Source organism: Prionailurus bengalensis, chromosome B1 (assembly GCF_016509475.1).
Source record: "Prionailurus bengalensis isolate Pbe53 chromosome B1, Fcat_Pben_1.1_paternal_pri, whole genome shotgun sequence".
NCBI classification, from domain to species: domain Eukaryota; kingdom Metazoa; phylum Chordata; class Mammalia; order Carnivora; family Felidae; genus Prionailurus; species Prionailurus bengalensis.
In genome coordinates, this window is record NC_057344.1 from 156,445,062 (window position 1) to 156,459,305 (window position 14,244).

The following is a 14,244-nucleotide window of genomic DNA, read 5'->3' on the forward strand; positions in this document are numbered from 1 at the left end:
TTATATTCCTCCAGAACACAATATTTCCTATTCCCTAATGAATACTCTGGTTTTGTGATGACCATCACTTAGAGTGGCCACTATCTGTTCTCCAGTAGTAAAATCCTTCTCATATGCAACCAGCACTTCCTTCCTTTTTCTCATGCTTCTACTATAGTACTTGGGATATTGTAAAGTAGCTAGTTGTACATGTTTCTGTATCCCCAACTGGACTTCCGATTTCCTTTAAGTTAGGAGAGCATTATCACTCCAGAACACAGCAGAGGTCTTACACACACCAGATACTAATATAATATATATGAAATAAGTGACTTTAAAAAGAAATTAAAACTAATGTGTTTTAATCTTCATTCCTCTTAAGGATTTATGACATTCCTTAGCCTTTGAAATATGTCACTTCAGGAGCAACTGGATGGTTCAGTTGGTTAAGCAGCCAACTTCAGCTCAGGTAATGACCTACAGTTCAGGGATTTGAGCCCCGCATCAGGCTGTCTGCTGTCAGCACAGAGCCCACTTTAGATCCTCTGTCCCCCTCTTTCTCTGCCCCTCCCCTGGTCATTCTCTCCATCTCTCTTTCTTTAAATAAATAAACAAGCAAACAAACAGAAATATATTACTTTGTGAAGTAGTAGTTATTCTGCATTAAGCATATGCAGCCAAAGTTGATGTTTTTAATCAATCTCCCCTATTTGTGAGTATCTAAGCTTTAAATTGTTTCAGAAAATGCACATTTACTCTGAAAAACTGAGAATTTATTATGAAACCTAAGTTTCATAATTAAGGGGAGTTCTAATTAAATCTGGAAAAATTTCAAATGCGGTTCCAATAAAATAGTCATGTAATACTAAAAACTAGGAACATGAACTTACATTAACTCATATTTACTCAATATGAAACAAAATCCAGAGTTTTTCATATTATTAAACTTGTGAAAAATCAGTAGGGAAATTAATAATTGTATAATATTCAAGCTTTCTGGAATAGTCGGTTGATTTTTTCAAAACACCAAAACTGTTTTTCAAAATCGTACATATTTTTTAAAGTTTTTAAAAATGTATTGTACATATCCTTGCCAAATGACAAAGTACATTAAACACACACACAAAATTACTTTTTCTACTCAATGATCCAAGACCATCACAGAATTGCAGCATCCTATTTTTTGTAAAGCAAGAAGGTCCTTTATAGATAATCCAGTGCTGCCCTCACTAATTGGACAAATGAGAATACTACAATCCAGAGAGATTATGTGATGTTCCCTGGGTCTCATAGCAAGTTAGTGGCAAGACCAGACCTACAGTAAAGGTAACCTGATCCAGAGTTCTTCCTAATAGGAACCATATTTGTAAAATGTGTGTAACTCAAGGGGTCTGGATACGTCTAGAAACTGTGTTCTGACATATTGATCCAGTCTGCTATAATTACTAAAAATTTTTCTGATGACTTTTAGTGGTTACTTGGTTCCTATCCTTAATATACAACGTGAAAATTCATATTTAGTTTTTAGTATTTCTAAATACTTAATATAAACCATTTTCTTGTGAGGGTCTTTTCTATGTAAAAAACACATAAGCTTTAGTTAGAATAAAAGAACTGAATATTGCATCCAGTGCAGAAATATTTAAGATTTTTTTAAAAAAAATTTTAATGTTTATTTATTTTGAGACAGAGAAAGGCAGAGCGTGAACAGGGAGGGTCAGAGAGAGGGAGACACAGAATCTGAAGCAAGCTCCAGGCTCTGAGCTGTCAGCACAGGGCCCGATACGGGACTCGAACTCGTGGAGTGTGATATCATGACCTGAGCCGAAGTCGGATGCTTAACCGACTGAGCCACCCAGGCGCCCAAGCTTTATTTTTTTTGTGGTTAGTTGTTTAGGGATAATTTACTAAAGAAAACAAGACACACTCCTAAAGAAAAGTAAAAATTATCATGGAAGGAAAAAATCATAAAAGTAGCATTTTCTATTTGGAGTATATCATTTTCCTACTTAAATTCAGAGACCAATAAAAACAGGTCTTGACGTAATCGGACTAGTGTTACAAAATTAATAACTTAGCACTTGAAGAAGACAAGTTTCTGTACAACACTGATTTAAGTAATAACAATTGCACTTAAAATAGAAATGAGATAGAAACAGGAACAAAATCCAATAAGACAAATAAAACACAGAAATAATTTAAAAAGCATATACATGCACTTACCAGGTGACCGAACAATCCAACTCATAGGTATTTACCTTAGAGAAATGAAAATTTGTGTACACACATACACACACAACATATGAATGTTTATACTAGCATTATTTTCACTAAAAACTGAAACAACCCAAGTGTTCTTCAACAGGTGGACAGATAAATGAACTGTGAGACAACCATTCAGTAGAATACTGCCCAGCCGGAAAGAAGAAATGAATTCTTGATATATTCAAAAAACAAGAATGAATCTCAAAGACATTATGTTAAGTGAAAGAAGTCGGTCTCAAAAGACTACTCACTGTATGATTCATTTATATGACATTCTGAAAAAGCTAAAAATATGGATTGAAGTACTATGGAATAAAGAACAGATTAGTGGTTGCTATGGGTAACGCACAGAGGCAGCGAATGACTAAGAAGGGGCAGCACAAGAAATTTTTAGGTGATAAAACTATTTGTACCATACTTGTAGTGATGAAGACACAATTCTACACAAGTCTTAAATCTCAAAGAACAGCATACAAAAAAATAAATAAAAACAAAAAATAAAAACAAAAACCTATAAGCAGAGATAGATACGGAGACAAATAATAGTCACAGCTGCATGTGTGTATACATTTTTTAAAATTCCTCAAATATTTACAATGGGTAATTTTAAACATATATACTCAATCAAAAATATAAAGGTATATACCTAATTTTAAAAATCATCAACAAATCATTCTTCTGCAGAAAAAATTCAATAGCCCATAATGAAGTGTTTTTCGCTTTTAGCTGTGGCATAAAATTCCAACCTATAAATATTAGTAGCACAGAGCAGATCTCTCTCTATTCAATATAGCACCCCTGGGACACCTGGGTGTCTTAGTCAGTTAAACGTCCGACTTTGGCTCGGGTCATAAGCTAGTGGTGAGTTTGAGCCATACATCGGGCTCTGTGCTGACAGCTCAGAGCCTGGAGCCTGCTTCCTGCTTCGGATTCTGTGTCTCCCTCTCTGCCCCATCCCTGCTTACACTCTCTCTCCCTCTCTCAAAAATAAATAGACGTTAAATATATATACATATTTATATTATTATATATTATATATAATAATAAATACATAATATAATAAAAATACAATATAATATATATATTTATAGCACCCCTGATTCAGGCAGAAATGAGCAATCTCTTTTGAATCATCTTAATACCTTTTTTATTGTATCTTATTTAATGCACCATGTATTAAAGTCAGTAGTGAACAGTCTAAAATGAATATCTGTTCAAGTACAAGATTCAGGACACAGGATTCTGTCTAGGCCACTGCTAATTCAGGATTTACTCATAAAAATAAGAAATAATGGAATGTGAACATCACAATCCTCTTAGAGTTTTGACTGGACTAGCACTTTCCATATATCACCCATATTCCAGGTTAACTATATAAGGAAACAGCTGTATACCCATCAATACTGTTTACTGTCAACTAGTCTTTTAGTTTTATCTTTAAAGTATTGAGTTAAAGGACATGTCCAGGTATTTTCAAAAATTATGGTGTTCATTGCCTTGTTTGCCACAGTAGGAAAAGGCACGGTGTTTATTTATTTATTTATTTACTTTAAAATTTTTTTTCAACGTTTATTTTTGGGACAGAGAGAGACAGAGCATGAACGGGGGAGGGGCAGAGAGACAGGGAGACACAGAATCGGAAACAGGCTCCAGGCTCTGAGTCATCAGCCCAGAGCCCGACGCGGGGCTCGAACTCACGAACCACGAGATCGTGACCTGGCTGAAGTCGGACGCTTAACTGACTGCGCCACCCAGGCGCCCTGAGGCATGGTGTTTAAAACAGGTAAAGACATACTACAAAAAAATTACAGGAGATGAAGAATGAACTGTGTTTGCTCTGATCATCAGTCCCTCTTATCAGAAAATTTATGTATAATTTTCTTGAATGCTCAAAGTTTTAAAATTCTGTTTTTATTATTTTTTTCTACTAGTTTTAGGAATTGAACACCGTTCTAAAATATAAGTGTTTTCTGTGTAGGTTGTTGGGGAGGTAAGTGAGGACATGTTATTTTATACAGAAATTGACATTTGTAACAATAATCAAAGAAAAAATGAATTTTTAAGTCATAATTATTTTTCTCCTCATATACGTTTTAATTTCCTAAATGGCAAGCTCTTACCAGACGTTTAAAATATAACATTTAAAAATGATTAAAGGAAGGTGAGGAAACTAGCAAACTAACAACAACAAGCAAACTAAGATCTTATGAAAGTAAAGGCTGAAAAGCAATTTTAACAATACCTATCAAAAGCTTTAAAAAAAGAGTCATACATTAGGACCTAGAATTCTACTACTGAAAATCTATTTGAGGGAACAATCACTTATATACAAAAAGATTTATATAAACATGTATCTCTGTAGTACTTATAAGTAAAATGTAGTATGGTGACAGCAAAGATTACTTAAACATTTTTGTATCCTGATATATGTGCATGTATATTTGTTTATTTAAAAGGCAACTAAGAATTTACACTAAAATGTAAACCATGGCTTCCTCTGGCTGTGAGGTTTTGGATCGTATTAATATTCTCTCTTTGTCATATTTACTAAATTTTCTGTAATTAGTGTACATCTACTTTACTACATAAAATCTAACATTTTAAATGATTAAAATTTAAGTTTAGTCATTTTAAAATATAAAAAGTTAAAAAAAATGTTTAGTGAATAAAGCTATGGCTACCGAAACTACTCATCCAAAGATACTAAATTTCTGGTTATAATTAATTTAGTCTTTGTAAAACTCTATTAAAAAGGCTTTATTTTCATTTTTGATGAAAAATGTACTACCGTTGTTTTATATATAATCCATTTGCTGTCTACTGCTTCATGGCCCATTCTGTGGTTTAAGCAGTGGCTAACAACTTTTGCTTTGCTCAACTGACTGGCAGCTATCATTTGAATGCTAGACTTATCTTTATGCAAATTTCCAAAGGTCACCATTTATGCATGTAAATTCTGAAGGGCACTAACTCTACAGCTGACAGATTCTGACAGCCACTATATCTCCAAGAATGGAATAAGCAGGGAAGACTATCTGAATAATTAATGTGTTTTTACTCTGCCCATGGCCAGTTCTTACATCCTGCACTTTCTGACTGGTTTTCAAATTAATTAGAAAATGTAATCTCATGGCAAACCAAAACTTTTTTTTTTTAATTTCTATAAACAAATGGTAAAGAAATGAGACAATAATTAATGACCCTCAGTTCAAGTGTTATATTAGTAGAGATCACTCCTATCTGGAGATAAAAATAAACATCTAGTTCTGGATATTATTTCTGTAAAAGAACATTATTTTTGTAAAACAAAACAAAACACAAAGAACTCTGCTCCCTAAAGTTTAGTATATGGCACCATTAAGCCATGGGGTTGCCATTTCAAACTTGAGAAACATTCCGAGACTTCAACTCTCACGACTGAAATGCAGTCATTAAGACCTGCCAACTTACCTTCTAAATAGTCTCAAACATATTACTACTACTCAATCCCCAGGGTTGTTGCCTTAAACCAGGTCTTCATTATGCCTCACCTGGTATTTCCCAGATAATCCTCCTGCCTATGGCCACAGTCACCCACATTGCCTCCCGAGTTACCTTTCTAATGTCCAAATCCACAAATAAGGCCAGTTACCCAATATAAAAAACACTTAAAAACAGAAATTAAGAATGGGGCGCCTGGGTGGCTCAGTCGGTTAAGCAACCAACTTCAGCTCAGGTCACTGTCTTGTGGTTTGTGAGTTCGAGCCCAGAGCCGCGTGTCAGCTCAGACCCTGGAGCCTGCTTCAGATTCTGTCTCCCTCTCTCTCTGTCCCTCCCCCATGCGCTCTCACTCTCTCTCTCAAAAATAAATGAACATTAAAAAAAAATTTTTAAATAGAAATTAAAAGGATGCTCTCAGGAGAAAATATTTAGAATATATTAACTAATGGGAAGAGATAACAAACAAATTTTTCTGTCATGTGGTAATATGTGATCTGGACAAAAGTAAAGCAGGATATTCAGGGAAGGCTGCCCTAATAGAGGATAGTTAGAGCCTAGGAAATAAGCATGGGGAGAATGACGATTGGCAGAGGAAGCAATATGCTAAGTCTCCCAAGTAGAATAGCCTGTGTGTTCAACAAATGGTAATGAAGCCAGGGTAGCTGGAATGCAGAGGAGACTGAAGGTAGACCAGGGCTCTGAGTTCTGAACACTGAAAATGATGTAGCAAGGAAAAGTGAAGGATGTTGTAATTCTTTAGGCAAGAGGGGACTGTGATCTGAACCAAAGTAATATCCAAGGAGAGGTTCAGAAGTAGTCAGACAGTATCTGCTGATAGATATGCAATGCATGCAAAAGAAAACCTGAGATTCACTCCAAGGATTTATGCCTAAGGAACAGGAAGAATGGAGCTATTAAGCAAAATTTTCTGAGAGTGATGGAGTGCCTGGTTGGCTCAATCGGTTGAGCATCTGACCCTGGATTTCAGCTCAGGTCATGATCTCATAGTTCGTGGGTTCCAGCCTTATGTCCGGCTCTGCATGGACAGTGTGAAGGCTGCTTGGGATTTTCTCTCTGCCTCTTCCTGGCTTGTGCATATTCTCTCTCTCTCTCTCTCTCTCTCTCTCTCTCTCTCTCTCTCTGACAATAAATAAATAAACTTAAAAAAGGTTCCTGAGGGTGAGGTTTCTGAACGGTCCTTATTTTTAATTAGTTTATTATTTTGAAAACTTCAATTTGACACTTTGGGGTTAAATCCATTCCGAGAGGTGCCGTACTGTTGACCTTTCCAGTATGTCCTTCAAGGCTCAAAAAACTGTAGTTTATTTTACAAGCGCTTAGTGTTTGTAAGTGCTTAGATATACCTAGCTCTATTTTAAATGACATGTAGTACATAATTTTATTAACCTCATATTACCAATGAGGAAACTGAAGTACAGAGAGAGTAAGTAATACCTCCAAAGTCATCCATAGTGTCTCTCTTCAAATTTTGACCTCTTTGCTCCGCTTCCTCTCACAAGTGGTTTTTTATTTCATTACTAAAAAAGAATAAATCTAAAGGTTCCCAGGGCTGATAGTGGTAGGAGGTGGGACCTACAGAGGAGCATAAGAGGACTTCCAGGGATGACAGAAACATACTTGGTCTTGATTTTGGTGTCAAGATAAACACAGCTTTACGTGTTTATCAAAACAGAAAAATTGTACATTGAAAAGAGCAATTTTACTACACATGAATTATACATAAATAATCCTGATTTTTTAAAATTATTTAGCAAATATCCTAAAGTGGCATAAATTGATCATAAATTGATATGGAAATATATATACTTTAAGGTGAATCTTTCATACAACATAATTTGTTTGAATATTTTGTTTGACAAAAGCAGTATGCGTAATGCTGTCTTGCAACAGTATTTACTGAGAATGTAATACATTTTTATTTTTCCCATAAAATTTTTCATCTGTGATTTCAGCCATTTTGACCACAGCAGGAAGTTCTAGGCTTTTTCCAATGATTTGATTCATCCTCTACAGGAATTTCAAATAAAGCATCTAAACATTTATCAATGTTCAGTGAAACTTTGCAAATGACTAAACTGAACATGACTTTAAACATTGCTGAAAAACCTGGTTATCTGTGCTTCAGATGTCATTAAGTCTCGTATTAACGTTGCTGTGCTCTACCAATAACTTATACTCAAAACAAAATTTGTCCTTAAGATAAGTTTAATCACTTAGGATCTAAGAGACAAATCCCTATTTCATAGTTTTGATTATTTTGAGTTATCTTATAATAATGATGATGATCTGATTTTGATTATCTTGATTAAGTTTTAAACTATCCTTAATAAATCTAAGTAGATTATTAATGTTTATATTAAATAATGAATCTGAAAAATATCCTATAATAGGAGGAGGGAAAACATCAGCTGTGCAGGTTTTTGTTATTGTTGCTGTTGTTTACTCAGGCATGTATTAATCAAATAGTCTTCAATTTGTAATCTGTATTTTGTAATTTGTAATTTGTATTTAACACTGTAAAATCAACTGTTTAAATATGAGTTGTGTAGTTAAAAATTAACATTAATTTGAGGCGCCTGCGTGGCTCAGTCATTTAAGCGTCTGACTCTGGTGTTTAGGCTCAAGTCATGATCTCACCGGTTGTGGAATCAAGCCCCACTATTTGTGCAGAGCCTGCTTGGGATTCTTTCTCCCTCTCTCTCTGTCCCTCTCCCACGTGTAGCTGTGCACACACACTCTCTATCAAAAAACAGTAAACTTTAAAGATTGACATTAATTCAATTAACACACTTATCCAAACACATATAATATCAAATCAGTACACTAACATATTCTTAGAAACAATCACTGCCATCAAAATCCCATGAGATAACATCTGATTTCCGTAAGGATGGCTATAATCAAAATAACAATAACTTTTGGCAAGGATATGGTAAAACTGGAACACATGACTGGTGGGAAATGTAAAATGGTACAGCCCCTTTGGAAAGCAGTTTGAAGTTCCTCAAAAGTTAAAACACTCAGTTACCACGTGACCCAGCAATTCCATCCCCAGTATATATCCAAGAGAAATGAACACATATGTCTACATAAAACCTTGTGTATATTCATAGCAGCCATTAGTCATAATAGCCAAAAAATAGGAAAAACAAAACAAAGTCTAACAACTAATTAATGGATGAACAAAATCTGGTATACCCAAATAATGGAATATTATTCAGATATGAAATTGTGTTCTCATTTATATAACAACGGTAAAAGTTGACATTACGTTAAATGAAGAGGGCACATACAAAAAGCCACATATTTTATGATTCCATTTTTTATGGTAAATCTGTAGCCATGACACAGCAAGCAGGCAACAGTGAGTAACTGCTCATGGGTTATAAAGTGTTTTTCAGGAAAGATAAAAACATTCTGGATTAGATACTGGTGATAGTTACACATCTTCGTGAATTTCCCAAAAAATGCCGAATTGTACACCTTTTAAAGGAATGAATTTATGGGATGTAAATTATATCACAATTAAAAAACAATGAAGCAAACCCTGTCAATCAGTTAACACTGTAAAAAATCCCTATGAATCTTCTAGAAACTTCATATATGGGTGCCTGTAGCAGTCACTATGTTAAGTATTACAATGTCTCAATTATTTCTTATACCTTTTTTTAAAGTTTATTTATTTTTGAGCTTAAGAGAGAGTAGGAGTGGGGGAGGGGCAGAGAAAGAGGAAGATAGAGAGAATCCCAAACAGGCTCCATTCTGTCAGTGCAGAGCCTGACATGGGGCTCAAACTTCCAAAACTTTGAGATCATGACCTGAGCTGAAATCAAGAGTTGGTTGCTTAACCAACTGAACCATCCAGGAGCCCCTTTCCTACATTTCTTAATGAAAATAAGTATCAAGAAGAGGTTATGAAACGTTCTCCTCACAACCCTATGAATACCCTTAAGCACTCTAGAGACACCTCAGCTGGAAAATTAAGCTCTAGTCCTGCAAACCTGCTCATCTCCTAACATTGTCCCACTGCGTGAGTAATCCTTCAGCAACATTAGAAATATCAGTCTTTCACTGGCCATGCCTTGCTCCTTTATGTACACTTTCATAAGCTATTCTGTTGGCTTGGAATGCATGACCTCACTTTCCCTGCTCCAACAACCCCTCAGTGACTTCATAACTTCCATGAAGATTTCAAGGGCCTCCAGCAAAAGTGACTTGCTCACAACTTTGTTTCCTTAACAGTTTGTCAGGGACTTTTGTGAAATGAATACAGTAATCTCATAGTTTCTTATCTTTCCCACCAGAATTTAGTATATCCAGAGCAAGCACAACTAAGTCTTGCATGGCTGAATTTTTAAAAAGATGACTGAATCAGCCTGTTTTTTGCTAATTTCACTAAGTAGCAAAACCACATTTCCTATTCAAGATAGTAAAAGAATGCCTGCAAAATTTATATGTTAATGTATAGATAAGCTAGTAAATACAAATAAAGTAGATTCAATCATATCTACTATGGGAAACAGAAAATGATGTTTGCCTATGTGAATATATATGCTGAAGAAATCTGTGGCAAAGAAATTGAGGCAAGAATATCTAAAGGAAGGAATACTAATTGGAAAAATTAATGTCTACAATGGTGAGTATAATATCATATCTTAAAACACTCAGTACTCTTACAGTAAAAAGTACAGAATCTCTGAAAACAGATTTTTAATAATTTATAATCAAACCAATTATATCAACAACTCAAAATGAACATCATTTAATGTGAGTAAGAAAATTGGTATTTCTACTTTTAAGTTGCGTTTTTATAATAATTTATATTCTAGGTATTACAAAGTCACCTAACAGAAATGTACTTTGGTAACTTCAAGAAGAAAGGAAATTCCAATTTTACTCTTGGTTGATTAATATCAAGGCCTACAGAAAACATGAATAGACACTTCTCTAAAGAAGACATCCGGATGGCCAACAGGCACATGAAAAGATGTTCAACATCACTCCTCATCAAGGGAATACAAATCAAAACCACACTCAGATATCACCTCACGCCAGTCAGAGTGGCCAAAATGAACAAATCAGGAGACTATAGATGCTGGAGAGGATGTGGAGAAATGGGAACCCTCTTGCACTGTTGGTGGGAATGCAAATTGGTGTCGCCACTCTGGAAAACAGTGTGGAGGTTCCTCAAAAAATTAAAAATAGACCTACCTTATGACCCAGCAGTAGCACTGCTAGGAATTTACCCAAGGAATACAGGAGTACTGATGCATAGGAGCACTTGTACCCCAATGTTTATAGCAGCACTCTCAACAATAGCCAAATTATGGAAAGAACCTAAATGTCCATCAACTGATGAATGGATAAAGAAATGTGGTTTATACACAATGGAGTACTACGTGGCAATGAGAAAGAATGAAATATGGCCCTTTGTAGCAACGTGGATGGAACTGGAGAGTGTTATGCTTAATGAAATAAGCCATACAGAGAAAGACAGATACCATATGTTTTCATTCTTATGTGGATCCTGAGAAACTCAACAGAAACCCATGGGGGAGGGGAAGGAAAAAGATAAAAGAGGTTAGAGTGGGAGAGAGCCAAAGCATAAGAGACTCTTAAAAACTGAGAACAAACTGAGGGTTGATGGGGGGTGGGAGGGCGGGAAGGGTGGGTGATGGGTATTGAGGAGGGCACCTTTTGGGATGAGCACTGGGTGTTGTATGGAAACCCATTTGACAATAAATTTCATATATTGAAAAAAATATAAAGGCCTATTTGTCTTCAAATGATTTGCTAAATAAGATGCAAATCATTTATGTTATTAATATATGTAACAAATTATTTTTAATAGCACATTTATTTTTCATAGAGCTAGAGTATACTTCCTCACAATGGCAAATATTTTGAACTACATTACTTACATATTTGTCCACAAGAAATGTCAATTTATTTTGCAAAAAATATATAAAGTTCCATTTAAGTAGCTCATTAAACAGTTTTTAATATGAACCTCATAAAAACATACATTAACTTGAATGTAAACATTCACTGAAATACACTGAAATGACTAACAATTATGATTGGCAAAAAATAATCCAATAGTTACCTTAATTTTCTCTTCAGTAGCTAAAAGTCCATGTTCTTTTCCTCCAATTTACTGAACATTTAAACATTCCTGTAAAAAAAAATACAGTACATGATTAGACAAAAATGTACTACTTTATGGTTATTTTTGTAGGACTATTTGAGTATACTTATGTATTTCTTATTGTTGGTCAAGTGTATTTTCCCCCCACAATGTTTGGGGTATAGCAGCAGAGCCAAGGTATAAAAACGAAATTCAATTCACCTGTGACAGATCTTCCTCAACCATCTAATCTGCTGTAATGTACATTGGGAATAATTAATGAATTTGGTAGGTATTGGAATTTAAACATTTTCCTAATTAAAAGAAGATGTAAGATTTTATAATAAGTTCTCTGATTTCTTCTTGCCATTTGCAAAAACGTGCATGGAGCTATAATCAATTAAGATAAGCAAAATAAGTCAATCAGAGAAAGACCAATATCATATGATTTCACTCATGTGGAATTTAAGAAACAAAACAGATGAACATATGGGAAAAAGAGTGGGGGAAAAGAGCAGAGAGGGAAACAAACAACAAGAGACTCCTAAGGACAGAGAAGAAACTGAGGTTTGATGGAGGGAGTCAGTTGGGGGATGTACTAGATGGGTGATGGGCACGTGTAATGGGCACTGGGTGTTGTATGTAAGTGATGAATCATTAAATTCTACTCCTGAAATCAATATTGCACTGTATGTTACCTAAGTAAAATTTAAATAAAATTTTAAAAAATTATCATAAAAAGGGCGCCTGGGTGGCTCAGTTGGTTGAGCATCCAACTTAAGCTCACGCCATGATATCACGGTTTGTGATTTGAGTCCTGTGTTGGGCTCTGTGCTGTCAGCACAGAGCCTGCAGCACAGAGCCTGGAGCCTGCTTCAGATTCTGTTTCTCCCTTTCTCTCTCTCTGCCCCTCCCCCACCCACACTCTGTCTCTCTCCCTCAAAAATACATACACATTTAAAAAAAAATTTTAAAAGACCATAAAAAATAAAATAAATTCTATGATTTCTAAGAATTTTCTGGGTTTTTGTTTTTGTTTTTTTTTGCAACAGACACTTTTAATAAGATCCTGGGATATATTTAATCACTTTTATCATTAGAACTGCTGTAGAAAAAAAAAACGAGAGACAAGTATCTTGCCACTTAATCAGTATATACAAATACATGCTCTGTGAATTTATGTATATACACAGAGACTGTGATTATAATAATTTAAACAAATTCATATTTTAAAAATAGAAAGGAATAAACAAAAAAATAAGACTTAAGTGGTAGGTTTAAAGGGATTTTTTTAGTCTTTATTTTTCTTTAAATCACCATAATATTTCTATTCCTTTTATTATTAAACTAATATCAATATGGCAAACGTTTTATTTTAAAAAAAGGAGTAGTGTCTTTCATAGTATTTTCTTTGGGATTTCAATGTTTTCTAATGGTTCTGCACTGGTCATATCAAAGTCTGAACTTTCTGGTGAGTCCATTTAAGTGCTTTATATGAGCATCAGCTGCATTAGTTAATTACTATGGTACTTAGTATTTATTATGCTATTAGTAGTAATATGCTATTAGCAAAAGCCTAAGTAATCATATATGTGCCAAAACAATGACAAAATCTAACATGTATTCTATAATCTTGTCCCCAAATGGATAAGAAATTAGATATGTGGAGAAACTCATTAGCATAAAATTAAAATTAAGCTTTTCATAGAATCACTATTGATTACCATCAGATATATAAGAAAACAAATTAGTGGTAAATATATTCACTAACAAAAGCATTATATTTTGTTTGAGGATTTCAGATTATATTTTCCTAGTGAATACCCACCCATATTTGGCCAATTAGTGAGGTTTTATACCATAAGAGTAATTCATTCCATATTTGAATGGCACACTTGACTACTTGAACAGGTAAATGCAAGCAATTGTTTTAGTCAATTCTTGGCTGTACACGTAAGGTATTTTTCTCCTGTTTTTTTTTTTTTCCCCATCCAATCTTAACTAATATTCTACATCTGATCATGGGTAATGACAGCACAGGCTCTCCTAGAAATATCCTCAAGCTTTACATTTTGTTTCCCCCAATAATGAAATACATTCTGAAATCCAAACATGACTTATTCCGTGAAGTTCTTTCTCCCCAACAGCACCAAACCCACTCAACCACAGACAGAACCAGTCCTATGTTCCCTGATGATCCTATACCACTTTTTACATTCTTCTATTTGGCTGAACCCCTACAACTGCTTGAGAACAGAGGCTGTGACTACCTCTTCAGTTGATATTACCCCTTCCTAAAGAACTAAGCATTTAACAGGGCCTCAAAAATGCTGACTGGGTAAACAAAGTATTTTCGTTTTAGTTAAAACAAA

At 34.6% G+C, this 14,244-nt stretch overlaps 1 protein-coding gene across 23 annotated transcripts in view; it reads right to left on the bottom strand.

Moving 5' to 3' along the window:
- The window catches only part of ADGRL3 (adhesion G protein-coupled receptor L3), an 827,855-nt gene that overhangs the window by 635,167 nt on the left and 178,444 nt on the right, over positions 1-14,244 (bottom strand). For all 23 annotated transcript variants that reach the window (XM_043572585.1, XM_043572597.1, XM_043572586.1 and 20 more), the window contains exon 2: positions 11,852-11,920. The gene's annotated coding sequence lies outside the window, so the exon portion shown is untranslated. The remainder of the gene's footprint in view (positions 1-11,851; positions 11,921-14,244) is intronic.